Below are 24,311 nucleotides of genomic sequence, written 5' to 3'. Positions count from 1 at the left end.
AAACTCGATAAAGGTTCCACAAGTCTATACAAGAATTTTTTCAGATTTTTATATAGTCCGGAACAATATAAAAATCTGTACTAAAGTTCGAAGACCCAGGCTGCGGACAAAGGACGAAAATTTTACATTGTTAACAAGGATTAAAATTGAAACGCAGTCCTTAATAGCGTTATCTTCATTTAACAGCACAATTAGTTTATATGTTGTAACGATTGCATGTTGTAACGATTTGTGTGTTGTAACGATTGCTTGACATTCAATTATTTTTATATTATTATAAATTATTCTTTTTTAATATAAAACTACTTTCTTTTGTTAATATTTGAATTAAATTTCGGGGAGCTGCTTCTTTTCTATTTTAACTTCACTCTTCTTTATGCACCACAATGTTAGGTAGTACACGCTAATTTCTTCCAGCGTCCCTTTTACAACATTTTTCAACGGTTTACTCTTTGTACTTTATAGAAAATCAAAGTCATAGCATTACGAAGAGTGTTACAAAGGGAAAAGAGAAGCAGGAAGGAAAATGAGGGAACGAATAAACGAAAAAGGGAAAGGAAGAGAGGCTGGCTGTCGCTAGGAGGAAATTTTATTTTCTTGCGTTTAATCTCCAAAATTATTTTCGAGCCAAAATTACGAGAAATTCAGTTCTCTTTGGAAAAATTTGAGAACTTTATTGACTCGTATTGAAATTCTAAAAATGGGGTGTTTTATAGAGATCAAATTATCACCTCCGTGACGATCGATGATGGCACTAGGCCGACGAACACATTTTGCTTGTCGATAGGACGTAATTGCCACTTCGTTTTCGCACTTTATACAGATCTCGTGCCTGACTGCAATTAACTGCAATGTAATTCCATCGACGTTGGAGAAAAATCTGGTTGCCCGGGCAACGCCAGGAATTCGATCGTACTTCGAGTGCAACTGTCGCGTTTTCGTTCTCGTCGAAAACGCTGTGAACCGCCAGTTGCCAGTTTCGATTCGCCTTTTGCGTAATTACAGTATTTTCGTAGACGTTAAATATTTCAGCGGACGACATCGAAACACCCAATGAATATTGATTTATTAAATAGAAAACACGTTGTTTTTACATCGCGTGATGTTGCATTGAGCGTTTACATGCATACAATATTCATATCTCTCTTGGATCTTTTAACTTTTAAGAACGGAGTTCCAGTTTTTAAATTTGACACTTTTTCTCTTGAATAAGAGATTTGTTCTTTATTTTTCTTGAATAAGATTTGTCCTTTGTTTCATTGAATTCTTTGTCTCAAAATATAACACTATTTTAGCATCACTACAGTGACTTTGTCGTCTTCTAAAGGTTGAGCGGCGTCTACAATGAGATTTTAAGGCGTAAAACTTAAGCCTTAAATCGTAAGAAATGGATCAATCATAATCGAATATGAGGACAATAGACGAATGAATATTGGTCAATTTTTTACGGCTTAAGACTCAAAGCTTAAATTTTATGCCTTAAAATCTTATTGTGGACGCCACTTTAAATTAAAGCTTAGTATCATAAGTGTATATTGCATTTATAAATTGGCTGTATTGTTTAAAGTTTAAGAATGCCATTTTTTTCGCGTGAGGTAAAAAATTCGACAAATAACTCATTTCAATTAGCGTGCAATAAATTTCTCGGCAGCCGTGTTACGAATACGGTTTTGGTACTTGATACTAACTGTTATCTACATCAGAGCGCCTGTGTGAAAATAAACGGGCATGTTACGCAATTTGCATTCTCGCTAATTGAATCACACCCGCGGTGAAACAGCCTCAAAATTACAGAGCGGCAAATCACATTTTTATTTAATGCCACAAACTCGTTGCTGGTGCTAAATACTGAATGAATATGCATTAGTATGCAAAATTCCGCTGTCATATAATCGCGGGACATAACATAAAACTCGCCGCATCCGCGAAAACAAAGTTCGATCAATGTTGCCTCACGCGTAATTAATTAAATCATAAACATGATTCGAATAGCGTCTCTGATTATACTTTCTGTTAATTGTTAATAATCCACATTGGTTTTTTTAACGGCACGTTAATCTACAGTATTTGTTTTTATTCTGCGTTAATTCCAAATGCTCTTTCCTACTGTAATATCCAGCAAATAATGCCGACAGTGCGTATCGAATGTTTCTCTTCCCTCGAAGGAATTCTCCGTCTAGACATTTTGATAATAGCGTCTTTATGCGAGCCGTTCGCGTAGAGAAATACGAAAAGTCCCTAAGGTACCATACATATATAGTCGTTTGCAAAACGGAGGGAATAAGGACGAATCCTGTAACTTAGGCTGTCGTTGTATTTTTGCTGGTGATTGTAAACATTAAGAAGAGTTCGAAGGGCGTATAATTTTCTCCATATCTTATAAGGGCTCCGAAATTATTTTAAAGCCCTCAATTTTCTGTTAAAATCTCGAACGAACAAATTGAGTATTTTAGCTGGAATTAATTGAAACATGAACTTTAATCGATATTCATGGGTCTAATAGATTTGAACATTGTCTTTATCCATACGTATAAAATTGTTTATAATAAATGTTTTTTGTAAATCAATTGAAAAATGAATCTATTTTCAGTCAAAGCGGATCTTAATGCTTAAATATTTTAGAGGAAATTTATATGCATAATCAATTAAGAGCAAACTGTCGTCGAAATCTTTTTCATAATCTTACACGAAAAAAATAATTTTGTTGAAGAATCTAAAAATTTCATTAGTTACAAATCTAAAAATAATTTTGTTAGTTCACTAAAAGTTACGTAGTACCTATTTACGTAGAAACCTCAGCATGATGAGCGATGTTACAAAAAGTTTTGGCTTTCTAGTAATTAGTTCGTGTTCTACATAATTATTTTGAGATCTAAATTTTTAGATTCTTCAGCAAAATTGTTCTTACTGTGTTACGTTACGTTAACTTTAAATACAGATACATTAATTTGAAGTACACTGGACCCACGAATACTAATTAAGGAAATTTCAGAACGAATACCGAGGATTAAATGCAAACGATATATTCGGATGCGAATCGACTAACGACTCATATTAGTAATCGCCTCGTATTGTAGGAACAATTATCGCCACGATGAATTGAAGAAAGTCGGTCGGTCGGCCGCTCACTCGCTAACTTACTTTTTCTCCGAGATCGACAGAACGCGTTCGCTCAACGGCATTCAATGAAGGCAAATACAGCTACTTTTCCGCGAACACGGCGTCATGATTGTGACAAGAGACGTGGACGCAGCGAACGTGATTTATTCGATGTCAGGCATTTTATATTATGCCTTTTATCGCCGTCAAATCCAGGTATCGCATTGCACATCGGCGACATTGTAGAAAGTTGCAGCTGTACTTTTTATTTGCCCCTTTCCCAAGATAGCCACCATTTAATTGCGATTATCGATCTTGATTGCTGTGTAATATGTCATAGTCTGAAGCAGGCAATATACTCCGCCGTCTATTCAGTTCAGTTCAATTCAACGTGCGTTCAGTTTACTTTGGTCTTAAATGAGAAAGTTGCTTTATAACTTACAAAGTTACTAAATGGACGCCCCGGCTGCTGCATCAATTCAACTTTGTTCCGTGCTTTTTTGTCCTCTCCCCCTTACATTATCTTGACGAGCGGAACAGACTGGAAACAAACGTCGGTCATCTGTGGATTTAAACATTTCATCTGGCTTGCAATTGTTGAATTTGTGTACGCAAGAGAGGAATCGTTTGCAGAATTAATAAGAAAGTATTAGACATTATTTATAAATAGCCAAAGAGACTTCATAGGATTAGTCTGTCATTCATAGGGTATATATTCATAGCATAGCAATAAAATAAAATATATATAATTAAACTGTAACTATAATTATTAATTAAATTATATATAAATATACCGTTTTGCTAAAGCATCTAAAAATTTAGCCTAGATATAGAAAATAATGTTACTGAAAATAATTTAAGCATCCTACATAATAATTATTTCGATGTCTAAACCGTATGTATGTTTTTTCCATGTAGTTTAATTAATAATTTTTCATTAATATTCCTAAGTATGAAAAAAAAATGAAAGAAATATAAGACAAATTATAATTAAGATTAAGAATCGTATACGTCACAGCTATTCTGAATAATTCTGAACAGTCTCTTATAGTTTCCTTTATAATCTTCAGTCATACACATAATTATCTCTTTGTTTTCGAAATTACGGTAATATGTATAAGCACGAGGCGAAGCGCATCCGATTTGTCTCCTGGCCTGTCTTATGCAGAAGATAACCGAACAAAAGCGATGACGACGAGGTGCACGAAACTGACGCCGGGTATAATGTGGAAGTAAACCAAGGTGAATTGGACAGACATGGCGTTATACTCGCTCCTTAAGAGGAGCCAGGGCTCTCGAGCCCGGAGATTTATGCCACGCGCGGATTTGTGCCCCTGACGCGGAATTAATCTTTAGTCTCCCTCCCTGGTCCCCGCGGAGCGAGAAACCGCTCATTACTGTATCTGGCTTTGTAACTACTGTTGTATAACCGTAGCGGATATAACTTCTCGAGCTGTCTGAGATTGTTACGAACTAATCGCAGTCTGCGACTCATAACTGGGATCCGCACGGATGCCGTGGTTCAAGCTATCGACCGACCTAAAAGTTCAAGCTACCGACCGACAAGGACTGGAATCCTTCACGTACGCAATGACATATAATTAAATCTTAAGCGAACACAATGGTCTCAGAGATAATAATCTCTGTGTACAGAATTGCCACAAAATGGGAAATCAGGGAAATGTATAGGTAAGGGAAATTGAAAACGGTCAGGAAAATCAGAAAGAAGTCAGGAAATTTTGCATACTTCAGCAAAATTGTTCTTTCCGTGTATATTTCAACCAAATTTTTGTTGTTACGGTAAAATTTTAATTTATAGGACAAAACATTTTTCCTAGTGTTGCAAATCTCATCGGAAGCTATACCATATATGCTCCTCCGTGTGTTGTAGCATATATGTATTGAAAATGAGAGCGACGTACGTTGATCTGTTCTCCGTGTACTTTTACATGTGCTCCAAGCGTTAAATTTATACAGTAAAGTTTTTTAAAATTACGATGTATCAAACGGTTTGTTCTTTTTTTTTCAGATCACGAACTTCTCGGGGAAATTAGTCTACCTCGGCGGACTTGTTGTTGGTAAGTAATTTTTGAAATCCTTCGAGAGTCGCGTCTCCAACTAGTGCGAAACTTATTCCAAAACGAGTCCCGATGGTGTGTAGAAAATATTCTTTCTTCTTTTTTTTTCCTTTTTTCTCTCTTTTTGTTTTATGTGAACATCGCGGAAAACTTTGTTGCACCGTCCATGCCGCCTAAAAGAGTTTCGGCTTCTCGCGGGAAATTCGCGGCGCTGTCGTATTAAGCTTCTCCCATTTGTGATAAAACGTAACGGCAGAAAAGTCTTACGAAGCTATTAAGATGACCGCGATTACGCTTTCACGGCTTGACTCGCAAGAAATCCTTTTACCGTGTCGTTACTTGGATGAAAAATTTTTATTCGAGACCAATATGCGTTATTGTAATACCGAAGTACTATTCGTTCGCTAGAAATAGCATAAATCAGGCGTTTCTTTCTGGCTCAGCGCCCTTCAAAACGCGAGAGAGAATCGAATTATACTTTATTGTCGCCGTGCGCGAACATTGGATCTGCAGGCGTCGTCTATAGATTTTGAGAGACAACACGATCGTGGTTGGGCGGACGGGCGATCGAGCAAAAAGGATGGAAGGTTGATTCAGGACGTCGAATATTGTCGATGTCGTGCCGAAAGGGATGGGGGTACGAAGGGAGATGATGAAGGTACGCGCTCGGAATCGTACCCAAAATTCACAGCACGTGCTTCTAACGTAGCTCCCGCAGGAGCCCTTCACTTGAAGAGGTTACTAGCTATTTTTATGTGTACCTATATAGTTATCGAAAGGGAAAGGGATGTAAAAGGCTGAGACTCCGAGGGACCGTTTCCAGCTGTTGGGTAGTCCAAAGGGACCAGCACAATAAAATACTTTAATTTTTATTTCGCGTACGATTTAGACGTACGACGAATACTCGTTGCTTTCGTAAAATCATTGTTTTTCATGTTAATTCTTTTTTAATACACACTCTCTAAAACTTTTAGAGTGAATTGCCACATGAAAAAAAAAAGATATAGTTCACATAACTAAAATATTTAATTGTGAGCAATATAGAAACATCATCCTAGTTATCTTTATGTGATAGGAATGTGTATGGTTGATACGATTTATTTACTTTGATGTGTCAACTACATCAATGTAATTAGGCACGATCTGATTATGACAACCAAAACTTGGTTGGGGAAGTCATTTACTATGGATAAGTTATATATCTCTCTCTCTCTCTCTCTCCGTATAGTTGCGTCAATCGTGACATTATAAAGCATGATGTAATAAGAATTAAATTACTAATAAGAATTAATTTCTTGTTAAATTTCAAAAAGCAAAAGCGACTCACCATTGCACGCTTACAATTAAAAATATGTATATGTGAAATGCCGTCATTGCTGCAACATAACCTAACCTAACCATTGTACTACGGTTCAAGCAACCACATAAATAGTTGCTCCATATTTTACTATTTAATCTGATTGGCATTATCAGATTTCTGTGTAAACCAACCATACTGTTTTTTCCGTGCACTCTGAATAGTCTCACTCTTAAAGTTTGAAAATTGAGCCACTCTTTTTCAAAACTGGCTCAATTTTCATTCTTTAAAATGAGATTTACTCCAAAAAATTTAGAGAACCTATGATTATTAACGGAGTTTTTAATATTGCAATTGAAATAAAATCTGATCTCTCCAATACATCGCTTTGCTGCTGTCGAGATGTTTTTAAAAGGCATACAGAGATTTCAGACGATCGAAAAGCCCCTCGTCCGAGCGTTAGCTTTGAATCTGGCGTTTTCTTCTGATGCTCGAGGGAGATCGTTGCCAGAGTCTGTCGCTGATGGTGCTGTCGAATGCCAGGAGCGCGCATCTTTCCCTCACGTTTGACCTTTTCGGGTCTGGCGCGCGACGAGGGAGGAGGATCAGAGAGCGTCTCCTCGCCTCAACGATTCTCATCGTCCACTGTGTGCCTGGTAATGGCCTTTATGTAACGCCCTGACATTCTCGGGTGGCTGGACGACCTCCATAATGCAGAGCATATAACGCTCCGTTCTTGCGTCGCAGGATCGCTTCTTCAATCAGGATCTACGAGTCCGATGCGCGATATCCTAAGCGGACAGTAGTCTTTCGGATTTGGAGTTACAACATCGGGTTAAGGGTCGAGCATACAAAATGGGGTCGAAGGAACATGTACGTACCTAAAATATTGCTCTTGAAGATTGGAGATATCGTCACACGGATAAAACTTGATGGGTTGATATAATAAAGTTGGTAGAAAGGTCAAACAAACGAGAGAGAGTAGTTAATTAGGTCAAAGATTAAAACTATATATAGTTTATTAAAACATTAAAAAGAAATTAAAATTAGTTCTTTATTAATATACAATGTATGGAACGTTTCGAATACACTAAATCTTTTTCAGCTAAATAACAATAGAAAATAAATTAAATTAAAGATTTGGAAACAAATACATGAAATTTTGAATATATTAAAATATTGGAAAGAGTCGATATAAAAATATAAATTAAATTCTCTCTTTTCAACATTTTATTAATTAATTGCTCGTTTGATCTTTCTACCAATTTTATTACATTTGCTTTGCAATTTTGTAAGCAATGGATATTATTGATGATGGGTTGGAATTTTTTTTTCTCAAGATAATCTTTTCGAATTGTACAATACAACCTTACTATCGACACTGTGTGTGTTCCTATTATTCGGCTTATGTTATTTCTATTAAGACTCACATAGAAGATTGACGCGATTAATCGTAAACGCATTAAAGGATTACCGCGTCGCGACGATAGAAAGAAAGGGGTTCGCGCTTAAGAGCGAGATGTACTTCGGTGGCGAGACGTCGAAAGCCCGCGTTAATTAAGGTTTCTTAGTATACGAGACGGAGCAGACGATGCGTGTGTAATTGTGCATTCCCCTGTTGGTAGCCTCGTCGTGAAGGCTTTGTCCCGAGAAACCAGACTGGATCTTAAGACCTAAGGTTCGCCCGCACGCCTACGGACAATGGCAGTGGAGGTCTACTCTACAATACAGCTCTGCTTATAGTATTTCTGAAACGTGAATTCTGCCTTTTCGATATCATCTCCCCCATTTCTGGCTCGTATGCCTATTTCCCTATTTCTTTCCTCTCTTTCTCCGTCTTTTTTGGTAGCTATAAACGTATCGACCGATGTCAGATATAATCGGCGATATAATCGCCGATAAATAAATTTGATAATAGACATTTGATAAATAAAATTGAAAATTTTTAATATACATATTAAAAATTTTTCTTTATTGAAGAATATCTTTCTCAAAGAAATTTCTCGATGATATATTTCTGTTTCTTAGTAGTGGAGTAAAATATGAATCCTTTAACTTCTAACGCGCACATGCAAACATCTGCTAGGAAAATAGCAGTTGCTAGAGGTTCGTGGGAGATACGGGGAATCGGTATATCAATTTAATGAAAATCAGTTCCTCTGGAGGCCAGAGGACTTTCCTTGCAAGTGTGATTGATGAGGCGTGCTGCCTGAGCGCATTCATTGTGAGAGTGTAGATTAGCGTTGCTGTCGACGAAATGTATTACGGCGGTATGTCGCGAGAATAATAAATGTAATTTAATGTGGCGCAGAGCTGGTACGACTCTCAGTGGATCGCCAGGTCGCATACATTGCGCATTACGCGCGAATATTTGCGTCATATATCTGAAAAAGAGCTAAATAGACACGCGCGCAGAGAAATATCGCGAGATGCCGCCATTAATATCATAAAAATAATATAATTACAGCAGCAATTAAGAGTAAAATATGAAGTAATAAAGAGGAACTTTTTTCTGGAATTTTAAAATAATTCGAAAAAAAGTCGACGAAGTTGCTATTAATTCTTTAGATAATCTTCTGTGAAACTTTTTTATAGTAGACTTGATTTGATCATTCGTCAACGAAATAGCGCCATGTATCTAAGAATATGAGATCTGCGACAGAAATACATGAGTAAATCCTCGGTAAATTTGTGCGCGATAAAGATCAGGGTAACAGTCGAGAATTGGAATTGTTGATTATATCCTGCGGTATGGTAAATCATGACGTTATTTCGGAGGAGGTTGTATTATTCGCAGATGCGATCTCCAGCGTTTGGTCTCCGAATCCCTTATCGTACTAGTGATATCGCCCTGTAGAACGTGTACTACCGCAACAGAGAAATAGCAAGGAGCAAGTTAGATTTCTTGATAAACTTCTTCCTTTACGCGTGAAATTAAATTGTCATGTTGCGCGAAAGCGAAATGACATCCAGCGGTAAATTAAACCACGTTACGAAAAATTCATTTTATGCGGTTAACATTAAATATCCCTCTGCGGGATATACTTTGTGCGCGATCTTCTTTAATGATATCTAATTTACACTGTTAGATGTATGAAAGGAGCAATAGTAACTCAATCCCTTAAATTAAATATTTTGTTATTTTTAACTCCCATATGTATCCAAATGTAAATTAAATCTTTTCTGTGGTTAGTTTCAAAGTAAACGTTCATATTAACATATGCATTAGTAAATAATAAACTAAATTCGAATCAAATTTGATACATTTTCTTAAGCTGTTCATCTTCATAATTTTAATCAAATTGACTACAAATTGGGTAGGAACAGTGCTGTACTGGGGAAAATAGTTAGTTAAAATAGAAAATAGTAAATACATATTTTCTGTGCAGGGAAATAATTGAAATAGTTTTAACAGAAATATTTATTTGGAAGACGCATCTATAGAAATACTATTTCAAATAAGTATTTTGCATCATAAATATAAAAAAGGCAAATAGTATTTACTATTTACATCAACGTTCACTTCAAATAAAATACTTATTCGACATTTCGTTATTTCATAATTAAACAAAACACTTCTATTTTCTATTTCCTATTTCTAAACAGTATGAAATAGAAAATAGTAAAAGTAAAATAAAAGAAGCAGCGCACATTCCAAAGATATACAGGATGTCCCGTACACTTCCCGTTAGTAGCAGATTCCTGATTATTTCGAAACAAAAGTCCTAATACTAAAATAGATAGAAAATCGAAATGCTGTCAAAATTAACAAATTCAAAATTATGAAAGGTATTTATACATTTTCCAATCATCCGGACATTGTGCGACATTGTGCATTCGACAATGTGCGCTGCTTCTTTTATTTTACTTTTATTACACAGTTGGAAGAAATAATTTTGTCATTTTGACACTAAGAAACATTGAATATCAATTTCACAAAAAATCTTCAAATAACATAATCACATTATGTTATATTAACATTTGAATATGTTAAAAAATTCAACACAAACTGTTAACACAAACGTGAGTGGACCGTTTCCAACACAAATTTTTTTACTGTGTATTTTCTATTTCATAGTGTTTAGAAATAGGAAATAGTAAATAGAAAATAGGAAATAGAAATTAGAAGTGTTTTATTTAATTATGAAATAACGAAATGTCAAATAAGTATTTTATTTGAAGTGAACGTTAATGTAAATAGTAAATACTATTTGCCTTTTTTACGATGCAAAATACTTATTTGAAATAGTATTTTTTACATACCTATCCTACGCAAAATACTTATTTCAAATAGTATTTTTCGTAGATCCTTCCTTTAAATAAATATTTCTGCAGCATTTATTTCAATTTTTATTCATCTCTGGAACAGTGTAGCCACCTGTAGAAATGAATAAAAATAACTCCAATTGTGTGTGGGTATAATCTGACATTAAGAACTCAACAGTGTACCTTAATAATAATGTTTCGAGATGTAATACACGCAGTGCGTGCTATATTACAGCTATATTATTTCCGAGAGTTACGCACTAATAATATCATGCTGGGCCTTCACCCCTTGTCGACGATCTTTATCACGCATTCTCGTCGTCGACACTTAGGTCGCGCTATATGGAAACGCACCCTCAGGATTGCTCTTATCGGCATCTATCCCGTCGTACGTCGTAGCGACGCCCATTCCCCATCCTCCTGGTCTTATCTTGCGGTGGCTCGCGTGAAAACCCTCTTTAGTTCCGGCGTTTCTCTCCCTCGCCATACTAAAGACAATATCCCCTAAAAAGGTAACAAACTTTTTAGTAGTTGCAAGAAGGAAACCTCGAACGAGCACTGTACATTTTGCGAGCTTTTCTCATAGTTTCCGTCACATCTTATACTCTTTCCGCGTAAAAACACCCTGTAGGTACGTAAAGTATACGTACATATGTACATCTGACTGCGGAAGCTTTATGCTTACCCTTAAACTTGCAACATTTTGTCAGATCACATATGAATATATGAGTGTGCGTGACGTTGCTCGTAAATTTATGTATGTATGGATGAACAAAGAAAAATATACAGAAAGGACGATTTCGCTAAAGTATCTAAAAATTTAACTATTACAGATACAAATTTGAAAATAATTTTGTTGAAACGTCAAAATAATTAACTAAAAAAATACGAGCAATGAAAAATACGAGGTGAAAATCTAATAAAAATTTGGCTAGATACAGATCTAATTTTATATTAAGACTATCAAAATATTATTATATAAGACGTTCAAATGGCTGCTAGAATGTCAAAACTTTTTGCAGCGTTGCTTGAGATTCCTATATAAAATAATTTCGGTGGTTTAACAAAATCATCTTTAGATGAGTATCTTAGATACTAAAATCGTTCTCTGTGTACGGGAATATTTTATCTTCTGGCAAATTCTCGCTTCTTGATGAATCGAAAGTAAATGCGCGAAAATCATTGTTACCCAACAGCCTCGGGCAAAACATGGTATAAAGTTTTGTGGAATAAATGAGAGTATCGTTAAAGGGAATACGATAGCGCCACGCCTAAGAAAATTGCAGGGAGGCAGGTCGAATTAGCTATTAATAATCAAGAAGTTTTCTAACGGGGCCGAGTGAAATCAACGCTCTCGATAGCATCGCAGAATACTCTCGGTCGCATTTCTGGCGAACTAGCGCGGCGGTGGTCTTCCTTTCGCGCGCTCCCAGCCACGTCGGACGAGTTCATTACGGTTGCAATGCGGCTAACAGGATTTCGCTGGTTGTCGTAACGAGCTCTCCCGAGTCGTAATTCAAAAGTTGATTCGAGTAGCTGCAATTTATTGCTCCGCGCACTCTGGCCAAGACTTTTTCTCGCGAAAAAGGTCGGGGGCGGTGGGCGGGCTGGACGCGAAGGGACGTGAGGCGACAGGGACGAGGAAACTCGCGATAAGGGAAATTGCATTAAACATCGTGGGCACGTGCGGAAAGCGCGAAGAAAGGAAGTCCTCCGGGAGTCGTCGATATCGGGCACCCTTGCTGCGAATTGACGCGCCCCAGGTTTGTTAATGCAGGTGGGGACTCGCGAATCGATCTCTCGTGCGACCTCTCAAATCATAGAATTATGGACGAAATTTTAATGACTCTGCCCAGAGTTAAGGACTGCGCTTTTGAACTAAATTGTCCGCCAGTCGATAAAAAATTCGACGAATTTTAAGCAGAAAGGCTCCGTTTCTTATTATGTGACACGTATAATATTATGATAAAATTAAAATAATATCCACCAAATATAGAAAACTTTTTGGAATCAAATTAGATTTCACCTTGATTTTCCCAAAAAATTATGGATTCTAAAATTTTGAAGATCTTTGAAGTATATTAAGAAGTAAATTTGATTCTAAATGAAAATCTGAACAAATCTTATTTAATCTTTCCAGCGTCTTTTTATAATATTTTTCGGTTTATTTTATATTACAATTGCAAAAAATATTAAAATACTTTGAATATTTATAATTTACAAGTATAAATATTTAAGAACTTTATAAATACTCAAAGTGTTTCAAGGATTCTATTTAAATTTTTTAAATTGATGTTTTTAAATGAATGTTTTAAATAAATGTTTTAAATAGAACAGAACATTCTGTATTTGGAAAGATTTTCATATAAATTATAAATTGGAATTTAATCTTGATTTATATTCATGATTTATGTTCTAAAATCTTAATTTCTCGTCTTGAAATGTGTACGTAAAATATATATAAGTTTCTAATAGATCTCGTAACATATGTAACATAAAAATATTTATCCCGTCATAGCGGTGCTATGAAATAAAATTATTGCGATCAAGTAAGATATAGAAAATATTAGAAAACGGAACGAGAGCGACGATTTCTTCGAGCAGATTTAATTTTTAGATATATCTTAAAATACATAAAACATAGAAAAGATCGGGGAGAACGTTGCCTGATGTCACAAAGATTTCATTCACCAAAATTTTCGTGGACAACATGAGTGTTATCGCGAAGATAAGAACGTTTATTCGGCTATGGAAGAGTAATAGAGGAAGTGACAAAGAGAGAGAGAAAAGACACACGTCTGGTGGAATCCGATCGATAACGGATTACGAATTGCATTTGGCTGGATCGGAAGTTACGATCATACTGGCACGGTGGTTCAGCAATCCTTTTCCGAACTTAGCAATCCGCTTAACTTTGACTGCAGATTCGACTGCAAAACTTATCGGATCGAACCGGCGCGGCGCGATACGAAATCGCGTCCATATATATAATCTATACGAATTGTAACACACGACCGATCCCCGTTCCCGATACCCGAGGCGCAGATATATCTGCTAAATGTAGTTTTCATGACTTCGCGCGTGCATTCGGCTTTCTCGATTTACATCGTCCATATTGCGACGAAACGTTTTCGTTGCCGTATAAAATCGTAACGAGAAACATATGACTCTTCATCGCGATCGATATGAAATTTCCTTTTTTTTCCATATCTAACCCCGGATCTACAATAGAGTTTTAAGTCTTAAGGGGATCCTAAACCAACAGGAAATACCGACAATTGCAGATCGCCAAATTTTCCGAATTGGCTTTATAGATCACCAAATCCTTTTACACAATAAAAGTATGCACCAAAAAAGTACCGGTGAACTAAATTTGATGAGAAAATCGGAGAAAAAATTAAAAATTCATTTTATTTCAGCTCTTACAGCTGTCACCTTAGGTTATAATTCCCTTAGTGCAGGAATTCTGTAGGTCGTACGTACCAAATGATACTTTCCCCGGAAGCGTATGACGTGCACAAACAATCCTGAGCTTGCGAAATTGTGATCGAAGGCCTAAAAAAGATTTTCCTTTCTTTCGTTTCACGCGTTTGGTACAGATAAACAATGGCAAACAGCATGAAAATTGCGTATCAAGTATGTGACAGGTATTGCGAGAGATGGCGTTGGAATATGTTATATAAGGACAGATGTATGCGTTTGAGAGTGAGACAGAATGATGTATAATATAATGTAAGAAATGAATCAAAGATATCACTATTATCGAATTTGGAATTAAAAAAGTCTGCACTATCGACCTCGATCAAGTTCGGCCTTTGATTTAGGATCCCTTTAAGCCATAAGAAATGGACGAATCGTAGTCGATTATTCTCCTCGAATTCGACTGTGGTCAATTTCTTACGACTTAAGGCTTAAAACATCTGTTGTAGACTAAGGGCTATAACATAACACGCAAAATGCATAAGCGTAACATATCTAACATATAAGATCGTCTAGACCAATGAATACATTATGTAAATCAATATGGCGATTTTATGCTGAATGCTTGTTGGTCCAGCTTATGAACGAGCTTATGCTACATGGAAAGAAACGGTTTCGCTGAAGTATCTAAAAATTTTGTTGGACGATCATTACTCAGTAAGTAATTTTGTATATACTGCAATACTGCAAAAAGTTTTAACATTCTAGCAACTAGCTTGAGTCCTACATAATTATTTTAATGGCTCAAACATAATTATTTTAATGGCTCAAACAAAATTATTTTTAAATCTGTGTCTGTGTGTGAATTTTTAGATACTTCAGCAAAACCATTTTTTCGTCTATGCTATGATTATACATTTCGTGTAATATATTTGGTCCTTAAATATCTCTACGAGAATAATACACTAGTATATGATATACATCAGTCCAATTCGATTGCTTTCATAAAAATGAACATATGAAATAATATTTTACTCGAAACATCAGATATTAACGTAATGGTATTGCTAAATTCATAATGTAAAATTATATCCAGTTTGAGATATTTTAATCATTTCTATATATCGCCACTACTCCTATTCAATATGTCGTTAATTAATGAACTAAAATTTAACTCAAATGTACAAAATGTATTAAATTTTATTTATTATTTACTAAGTTTATACATTAATGTGGACATTGTTTTCATTAAAACTGATCACAGAAATGTATTAATTTACATTTTAACACACATAGAATTTAAAAGAAAAAAACAAAATGTTATTTAATTCAAGAGAAGTTACCACTGTGTTTCTTTCATATCTAATAGTGTCTTTATTAATAAAAAGTTATAAGCAATGAGAAAAGCATTGAAAAAAAGTCTTTTTGATAAAAAAATCTTTGAACCTGACGAAGCTGTGCTCCTGTTTCGCGTCATAAATATATCTGCAAGAATTCCTGTGCCACACGCATCGTTAGAATTTCATTAGGAACATGTGTATGCGCGGTCGCCTCGCCTCGCCGTCCCGGTTACATCCTTCATTTCCGGTCCTGGACGCGTTTCCTGCGCCCGCGGCGGGTAGATAGCGCGTGCACGCTGTTCCACATATATTTCCGGCATTCGTTCCCCGGCTTTCCGCTCGAAACGGGACTGGAACACCCGAGAAATCATGCGCCTTCCTATCGCGGTATGTGTGTGCACGCGCGACGCCGCTCGACGAGCTCGGCGAACTTTGGCCGATACGTTATGCGAGAAATGACATCGTGCATTTGAAAACTTGCTCGCGAAAGGAAGAGATCACGGGGGCTGTTCGCGACAGTCGCGGCGTGACCAACGATTCACGTATCGATAAATTTTATTACTTGGAACCGCGAATGGGAGAAAGGAAGAGATCATCGTTTCCCCTTGCGGTCAATGTTCCCTCTTTTTTGCAATGCTCTTCGCAATGCTGGCCAGTAACACTATACGGAAAGAATGCTACTGTAATATCCGAAAATTATTTAGCTATAAATAGAGATCTTAAAATAATTTTGTTTGAACCATCAAAATAATTATGAAAGACGTTTAAATTGGTTGCTAGAATGTTAAAATTTTTTGCAGCGTTGTATTGACAAAAATTACTAAATTTTACATATTTCTTTGAATATATAATACTAAATAAACATTTATTTACAGTAAATAAATATTTACTCAATAAAAAATGATAGTTAAATCAAATTAATTTAATCAATGTTATTGCATCAAATAAATATATATTTATATTTAATAAATATTTACTTAGAAATATTCAAACAAATATTTATTAAAATTAAGTTTTTTCCAGTGTACTTATCATATTTGAGACTCTTACGTATTTATTTTGATGGTCCAACAAAATTATTTTCAGATCAATATCTAATTAAATTGTTATGTACTTCAGCAAAAGTTAATTCGTTCTTTCCGTGTAGATTTTCAAGCCTCCTTTTTTTTCTTTCCGTGATAAAATAACAGGCTGAGCACACAACGATCGCGCGAATTTTAAAATTTCAGACCGAGCAGGACCACGTAGAACACGCGGGGTGAGATGATTCATAGCGCCTACGGCCGCCTCCGGTGCGAGTTACCTAACTCGAATTTACGGCGAAGGGGGCTCCTGAGCAAATCGAACAAGACAAACAAAATAGCGGAGCGCCGAAACGCGATAACTCGATCCGCGAAAAGTTTTCGCGAAACTCTCTCTTTCTCTCTCTTTCTCTCACTCATTCACTCACTCACTCACTCGCTTACTCGCTCGCTCGCTCGTGAATGCGTCTCGCGCAGAATACTCGAGTCAGACGTTCGCCCTGATGCGACGGGAACACCATCCAGGCAGCGGGAACAAGCACAATCGGAACGGCTTTGCGAGAAGCTATTTTTATCGCATCCTCTCTCCGTAAACTCCGTTCTCGCGCGGGCGGCATGTGTTATCTCTACCGCGTGTTGGACACGTTTCGGAGCTCTATCCACGCCCGGCACGTTCGCCCGAAGAGTTCGCCGACGAGCGGATCTTCGAGAGGGTAACAGTGCGAAGTGAGTTTGTTGTACGCGGCTCTTGTTCGAGATTGGCGACAGAGGAACGAGCGTCGCACCAAACATGCATCCGGATAGCTCAAATTATCCGAGAGGAAAAAGGAAAGTTAGTTCGTCCTCAAAACAAGGCAGGCTTTTGATCTCGCTGCTTCGTGCGATCGCATTTTCTTCATGAAATAGTGAAAATAGTCTGTATAAAATATAATATAATTTTGTGGATGTAATTTTAATCCTCTACCGACAACATGAATTTTAATTCTTCCGTTAGCAAACACTGTTAAATTTGTAATGTCAAATTGTACCCAATTTGAGTAATTTTTAATCATTTCTATAGATCGCCACTGTTAATATGTCGTTAATTTAACTAAAATATTTTAGTATATACACAGGAACAATACACTGATATATGATATACCCAATCCAAGCAAATTTTGTTTATAACTTCCATAGAAATAAACATAAAAAATTTTTTTTCAATTGAAACGCCAAATATTAAAGAGTATAACGGTATGTTATTAAATTCGTAATGTTAAATTATATCCAGTTCGAGATATTTTTGATCATTTCTATAGCCACTGCTCCTATTCAATGTCTGTGAAGCTGGACCCCCCACCATCGAAAATCAAGTTCGGAATAGGTCAAAAATTTAGTGCTAATTAGGTGCTAATTTAGTACCCTAGTCCGAAATTTAGTGCTCCAACCGTTTAGCGGTAAAAAAAAAATGGGTGGTCCAGCTTCATATAAAGCTATAATGCTAAAAAATAGAAAAAAATATATACAGAGCTCGTATGGAAAAACGAAGTACACAGGGATTTTAGTGCTAATTTAGTGCTCCAACCGTTTAGCGGGAAAAAAAAAAAATGGGTGGTCCAGCTTCATATAAAGCTATAATGCTAAAAAATAGAAAAAAATATATACAGAGCTCGTATGGAAAAACGAAGTACACAGGGATTTTAGTGCTAATTTAGTGCTCCAAAATAAACCAAAACATTTTCAATTATGGCGTTATTTTAAATATAACAACATATTTTAAGTATTACTGTCGTATGCGTTCCGAAAGAGCGCGCGCCGCGCTCTAAAGTTCGTTCCCCGGTCGTCAAAGAATTTGGTGCTCGCAAGTTCTTGGTAGGTAAAATGTTCCTAATAACATACTATTGATATACATATATTATGTATTGAATTATTATCTCGATTTGAAATAATAATAAATGTTTATTTTCTCTCATTATTTATGGTCGAAATAGGCCTTATACATTTTTTTATTTTTAATGGTTTTTTATGCATTTGTGGTACTTATGATGTATTATACTGTGATTTAGACCTGTCCATTTATTTCTGTTAGTAACGTTAATGTTATATTGTGAATACAGTTACAATTATAATTATATATTTTGTTACTAGGATGTCCAAGGAACATTTTAATACAAAAAACTTGCGAGCACCAAATTCTTGGACGACCGGGGAACGAATTTTAGAGCGCGGTGCGCGCTCTTTCGGAACGCATACGACAGTAATACTTAAAATATGTTGTTATATTTAAAATAACGCCATAATTGAAAATGTTTTGGTTTATTTTGGAGCACTAAATTAGCACTAAAATCCCTGTGTACTTCGTTTTTCCATATGAGCTCTGTATATATATTTTTCTATTATGGGGGGGGTCCAGCTTTATATGAAGCTGGACCCCCCATTTTTTTTTTACCGCTAAACGGTTGGAGCACTAAATTTCGGACTAGAGTACTAAATTAGCACCTAATTATCACTAAATTTTTGACCTATTCCGAACTTGATTTTCGATGGTGGGGGGTCCAGCTTCACAGACATTCCTATTCAGTACATCATTAATTTAACTCAAATATAGAAATTGTATTAAATTACTATGATTAAAATTGAATGTATTATTTACTAAATGCATGCGTTAAAATATGAACGTTATTTACTTGGAAATTAACCACAGAATTGATTAATTTGACATTTTGACATACATGTTAAAAATAATAAAATATTTTTTTATCTACAGGGATTCGCTTACTATTGTTTCTTTGACATTTAATAGTATAGGAATCTTTGAAAAACAAAACAAATTTTTTGTTCCGATTTATATAAAAATCTGAAAAAGTCTGATATACTTGTTTTTAACAATAAAGTCAATAAGTTTTTACTATTATAGAAATCGATATTTTACTTATTGTTTACAGATTTAAATTTATCTACTGAAATTCACAATCAGAATATCGACGGTGCTTTTAAAAATCCCGGTTGCCGGCGGAAAGTTAATATTTTTAGATTTCTAGATTTAAATTTTTCTCTTTTAGATCTCCATACGCGCGACAGAAATATAATCGATTAAAAAATTACAGAAGCTTGTTCAATATGTTGCTTGTCGTGGTCAATTTATGACCAACGCTTTCAATCTGATGCCCCTGATGGTCACTGGCGTTATTGAAATTTTTTTAAACAAATAAATTTTATATAAAATTTTAAACCACACGAATAATTGGATAACGTAAAGTAAAAAGCTCGCAACTACTGGATATAATCTTATTTACTCATATTATCCAAGAGTTTATTAAATAATAAAAATTCTACTATGGGCGTATAACACATGCGGTAAGCTATATAAAACTTTTTGGACAGACAACGTATATGAACTTGTAAATTTGGAATCTGAACGTTCAGATCCGAAGGAAAGAGATTCCTTTGGTCGCGTCTTGTTACCGCAACAAGCTCGAGCGCGGTTTTGAGATATTCGTTGTTGCTCTTCGCGAGATAACGCCCAAAGGGTACCTTTCGCGTTTAAACGCGGAATTTGCACGAGAATAATAGAGGCCACTATGCCCGCGAGACTTTTCGAATAATTTAATTTGCGCTCCTTCTTGCGGGGAGGAACTTTTCCAGTATATGGCGGCTGTTAGAATCATCCCAGTCGTTTTACGCTGCGCTTTTAATCTTCTCGCCGAGGTAGATAGGCGCTATTGCGTGTTCTATCAGCTCACTTCGTTCTCACTGACATTATGCTAATTAAGTTAAAAGCCTTCAATGGAAAGAGAGAAAGAGAGAAAGAGAGCATGATTGTTACACATACTGCGCTCTCCGTTTAATAGCTGGGTCGGCCCAGCTAAGAGTGACAATATGAAGAGCTTGAATATTCATACAGAAGTAGAATGTCTCTCTCTTTCTCATCGTCCGTTTCATATTATCTTGTAAATTTTACAGAATGCACTTTTTGTCGCGGTGTTGAAGCGATGTCTCGCCCGAACTTAGACGTCAATGTAAAAGAAAAGGGAGGTTTAACAAATCGCGGAGTGTTTTTAGTAGATTAAAAACACTCGAGTTCTAATTAAAGTCGTAGAGCCTCACGTGCAATTCCAATTAGATGGAACGGGATTCACTGCTGTGCGAAATCCGAGAGAAAACGCTCTAAGTAAATACCGCGCGTTCCCATCTAATGCGATTCACTCTTTTTCATCGACCACTCGGAGAATTCATTAAGACTGATCTCGCGGCGAACTTTCGACGAAGAAATTTTTGGTTTCTCCGTAAGATCTTCCTAATTATTTATAGCGGCATCTCTATAGGATCTGTGAAGTTAGTACGATATTCTATTAACATAATAAAATATAATCTAATAGCACTTTAGTTTTATTGTTCCTTATAAAAAAGAGTTTTGCATTTTTCATACTGAACAATCAAAATTGAAAATATGATGTGCTAACTTCGTGAATCTATAGCACGATACTTTCCTTCTAAAGGTGTGTACAGACGTGAACATTTTTGCGCGCATGAACAGTTTGCGCGCACGAATGCTCCCGTCTGGACGTGTCGATTTTATTTTGACGCACACTGTGAGCATGCACGAACGCGATCCGTCGCTTTAGTGTTTTTACATAAAAAATTTTTCTATTTGAATTAATTTTTTTTTGGATTCAATTGGATTCAATTAGATTCAATTGGATGCAATTAGATTGAAAAACTGCATTTCCTATTCAAAATTTTGAATTGAACAATATTCACGATGCATAGAAGAAGCTGATATTATTTTTGGATTGAAAGACATAGAGATATGCTCCATACAATTCCTATAAATGAATAAAAATACGTTCAGGATTAAAAAGACATAGACATTTGCTTCGTGCAATTCCTATAAACAAGATTGAAAAGCATTTATTTTAACATTCGTGAATCCGTATTTCTGAATTCATTTCAATCCATTCTCGTTTATTGGATACCGTGTCTTCTGATGGAGGATCTTCTTATTCCAATCCAAGTGGTTTAATTCTTCTTTAAATAATAGGAATTCAAAGATATTTTTAAAGAAGAATTAAACTACTTGGATTGGAATAAGAAGGTCCTTCATAGGAAAAAAAATACAAAGATATATATATATACTTAGGTTTCATTGTATATATAAAAACCACTTGGGTTTTACTTATTAATTTGGTAGAATTTAACTTGGCGCCTGTGTGTTGTTGATATCAAATCTTTTATACACATGATAGATATCATTAGAGTCAAGTAAAAATAGAGATAATACTACTTGGGTTCTACTTTTTAATTTGGTAGTCTTTTATATACATGATACATTAGAATTTAATTTGGCGCCTATTGTTGATATCAAATCTTTTATACAAATGATATATGTCATTAGATAATATATATACACACTGTTGCATGTTCTTTGTTGTACAGTAAGATACACTGTTTTTTTAACTTGATATCAGTTATTGATATATTTTGTTTAGATTTCATTGTATATAAAAATTAAGGATAGTACTTAGGTTATATTTTTTATTAATTTAATAGAATTTAACTTGATAAAGAGAGAGAGAGAGACAGTACCATTTGGATTTTTAAAGCACCACTTGGGTTTTTTTTCATACGAATGATATCATTAGAATTAAATAATGAGGATAGTATCACTTGGGTTTTTAAAGATAATATTACTTGGGTTATATTTATTTTTTAATTTAATAGAATTTAACTTCATAAAAATTTTATAAGATTCAACTTTGCGCCATTGCTGACATCAAATCTTTTATACAAATAATAGATATCATTAGATTTAGTAAATTTTGTGATATAATGATTTTCATGTAATAATTTTTGAAGGCGAATAAGGCCATTATAACTTGGGTTGGAATAAAAAAACCATCAATGAAAATATTATTGATTATTTTTTCTTTGGGAGGAATAAGAAGATAGTAAAATTTAACTTGGCGCCAGTTGTTGATATCGAATCTTTTATACAAATGATACATCCCTAGTGGAAATCTCCTCATAGGTAGTTCCAAAATTGCCCATGACCCATGGGTATATGTCCATTTTAGAAGGATATATACCCATCTAAAATGGATATATACCCCTTTCAAATCTTCCCATCATGAGGAGATTTCCACCAGGGATATTAGATTTAATAAATTTTGTGATATAATGATTTTCATGTAATAATTTTTGAAGGGGAATAAAGCCATTATAACTTGAATTGGAATAAAGAAACCATCACCACCCCATTATCTTATTAATAGTAACATAAAAATTGAAATAAATATTAAGACAATGATCATCTGCAAACTGTTGCACGTTTTTTACTATACAGTAAGAAATTATAGAATTTAACTTGGCACCAATTGTTGATATCAAACCTTTTATATGTATCATATATTATATATATAAAGGATATAAAGGATTTCATCAACTCGATTAACCTTAATCGGTGATTAACTGTCAACCGTAAGTGGTCAATTCTACTAAACAGCAAACGCGATTAGCCATCAGTTCCACGGCCGATTAAGTAATTGACGTAGGTGAAACCGGCCCAAATCGTGGTTCTTTACGAGAAGCACGCACGATTTGATCAGTTCAGCCGTTATTGAGATTCGATAGTCTCAGTCTGTAACTCGTCGGTTCGCGTAAAGTAGGCACGGTAGTGTCGCTGCGCTTGATTAGCGCCGAGACACTACCGTGTCTCCAGATGCATGCGCGCGATGCCGAGTTGCATTTGCAGCGTCACTAGTCACGAGGCAAAGCTTATTATTCCGAAACATGTAGATTCGCGTATAGTCGAGAGGAATGTCGGCTTGTCTCGAACTCAAGTCGGAAAATTCAACTACTCGTAACAGGTTGAGAAATGAAACATCACCGAGTTGTATTCAAGTTGTATTCAAGTATCTAACAGGCGTGCGCTCGTTCAGGAATAATTAAAGTTGATTTATTAGCATATTACATCAGTAAGTGTAAGCAAAAGACAGTACAAAATTCTGTAATTTGAGACGGATTAATTAGGCAAACATTTCTCAAACGCAAAGAATACTTTTACTGTATAAGGAATAATAATTACAAAAAATGAAAAGACAAAATGACAGACGAAAGATATAAAATATATCAACTCTTAAGGAAATCAAACAGTAGCAACAACAAATTGAACAAACGTAAAATCTTAGAATATTATTCTCAAAATATCATTTCTAGGCAATGAAATGAAAAACATTTTGTATTTGTGTTGGAAATGATCCACTTTTGTTAAAATTTTATGTTGAATTTTTAATATATCCGAGTGTTACCTTAACATAATATAATTGTTATTATGTTAAATTGATATTCAACATTTTTTAAAACAGTACAATTTATGAATAAGTGAATAAATAACATTAAAATAATATTTCTTAAAATATAAATTTTTATATTAAAAATTTTATATTAAATGTGTTAATTAAATATATATTATATAAATGTTAATGGAGAAATATGATTGCTTTCAAATTGTGTCAGTGTTACGTTTTTGGTGTTAATTTTTTTGCATGATATTTGCAACTTTCTAACATATTTATCTTGTGTTAAATTTAACACAAATTTTTCAATTGTGTGGGCGGTAAACTTAAACGGTGCTAATTTTAATTACATTAAATTCCAACAAATTCAAATTAAAATTCAAATTAGTCTTTGAGAATTAGAACTAGATTAATCGGGCATTAATAAAGGTCATATTGCTGCTATTGCTGAACGAGACCGCAGGTTTTCGGCAATCTTGGCGCATGCAATGCGAACGAATTTGCGAGGGAGAAAA

At 35.1% G+C, this 24,311-nt stretch overlaps 1 protein-coding gene across 1 annotated transcript in view; it reads left to right on the top strand.

Moving 5' to 3' along the window:
* LOC108722793 (ankyrin repeat domain-containing protein 50) overlaps positions 1-24,311 on the top strand; it is an 88,148-nt gene that overhangs the window by 42,260 nt on the left and 21,577 nt on the right. Inside the window, 1 exon segment of the mRNA XM_018448094.1 lies at positions 5,129-5,177. The gene's annotated coding sequence lies outside the window, so the exon portion shown is untranslated.

This window comes from Mycetomoellerius zeteki, unplaced genomic scaffold (genome assembly GCF_001594055.1).
Source record: "Mycetomoellerius zeteki isolate Tzet28-1 unplaced genomic scaffold, Tzet1.0 scaffold219, whole genome shotgun sequence".
Lineage (NCBI taxonomy): Eukaryota > Metazoa > Arthropoda > Insecta > Hymenoptera > Formicidae > Mycetomoellerius > Mycetomoellerius zeteki.
Note: the sequence above shows the minus strand (reverse complement) of the source record. Positions and strands in the feature narration are given on the sequence as shown.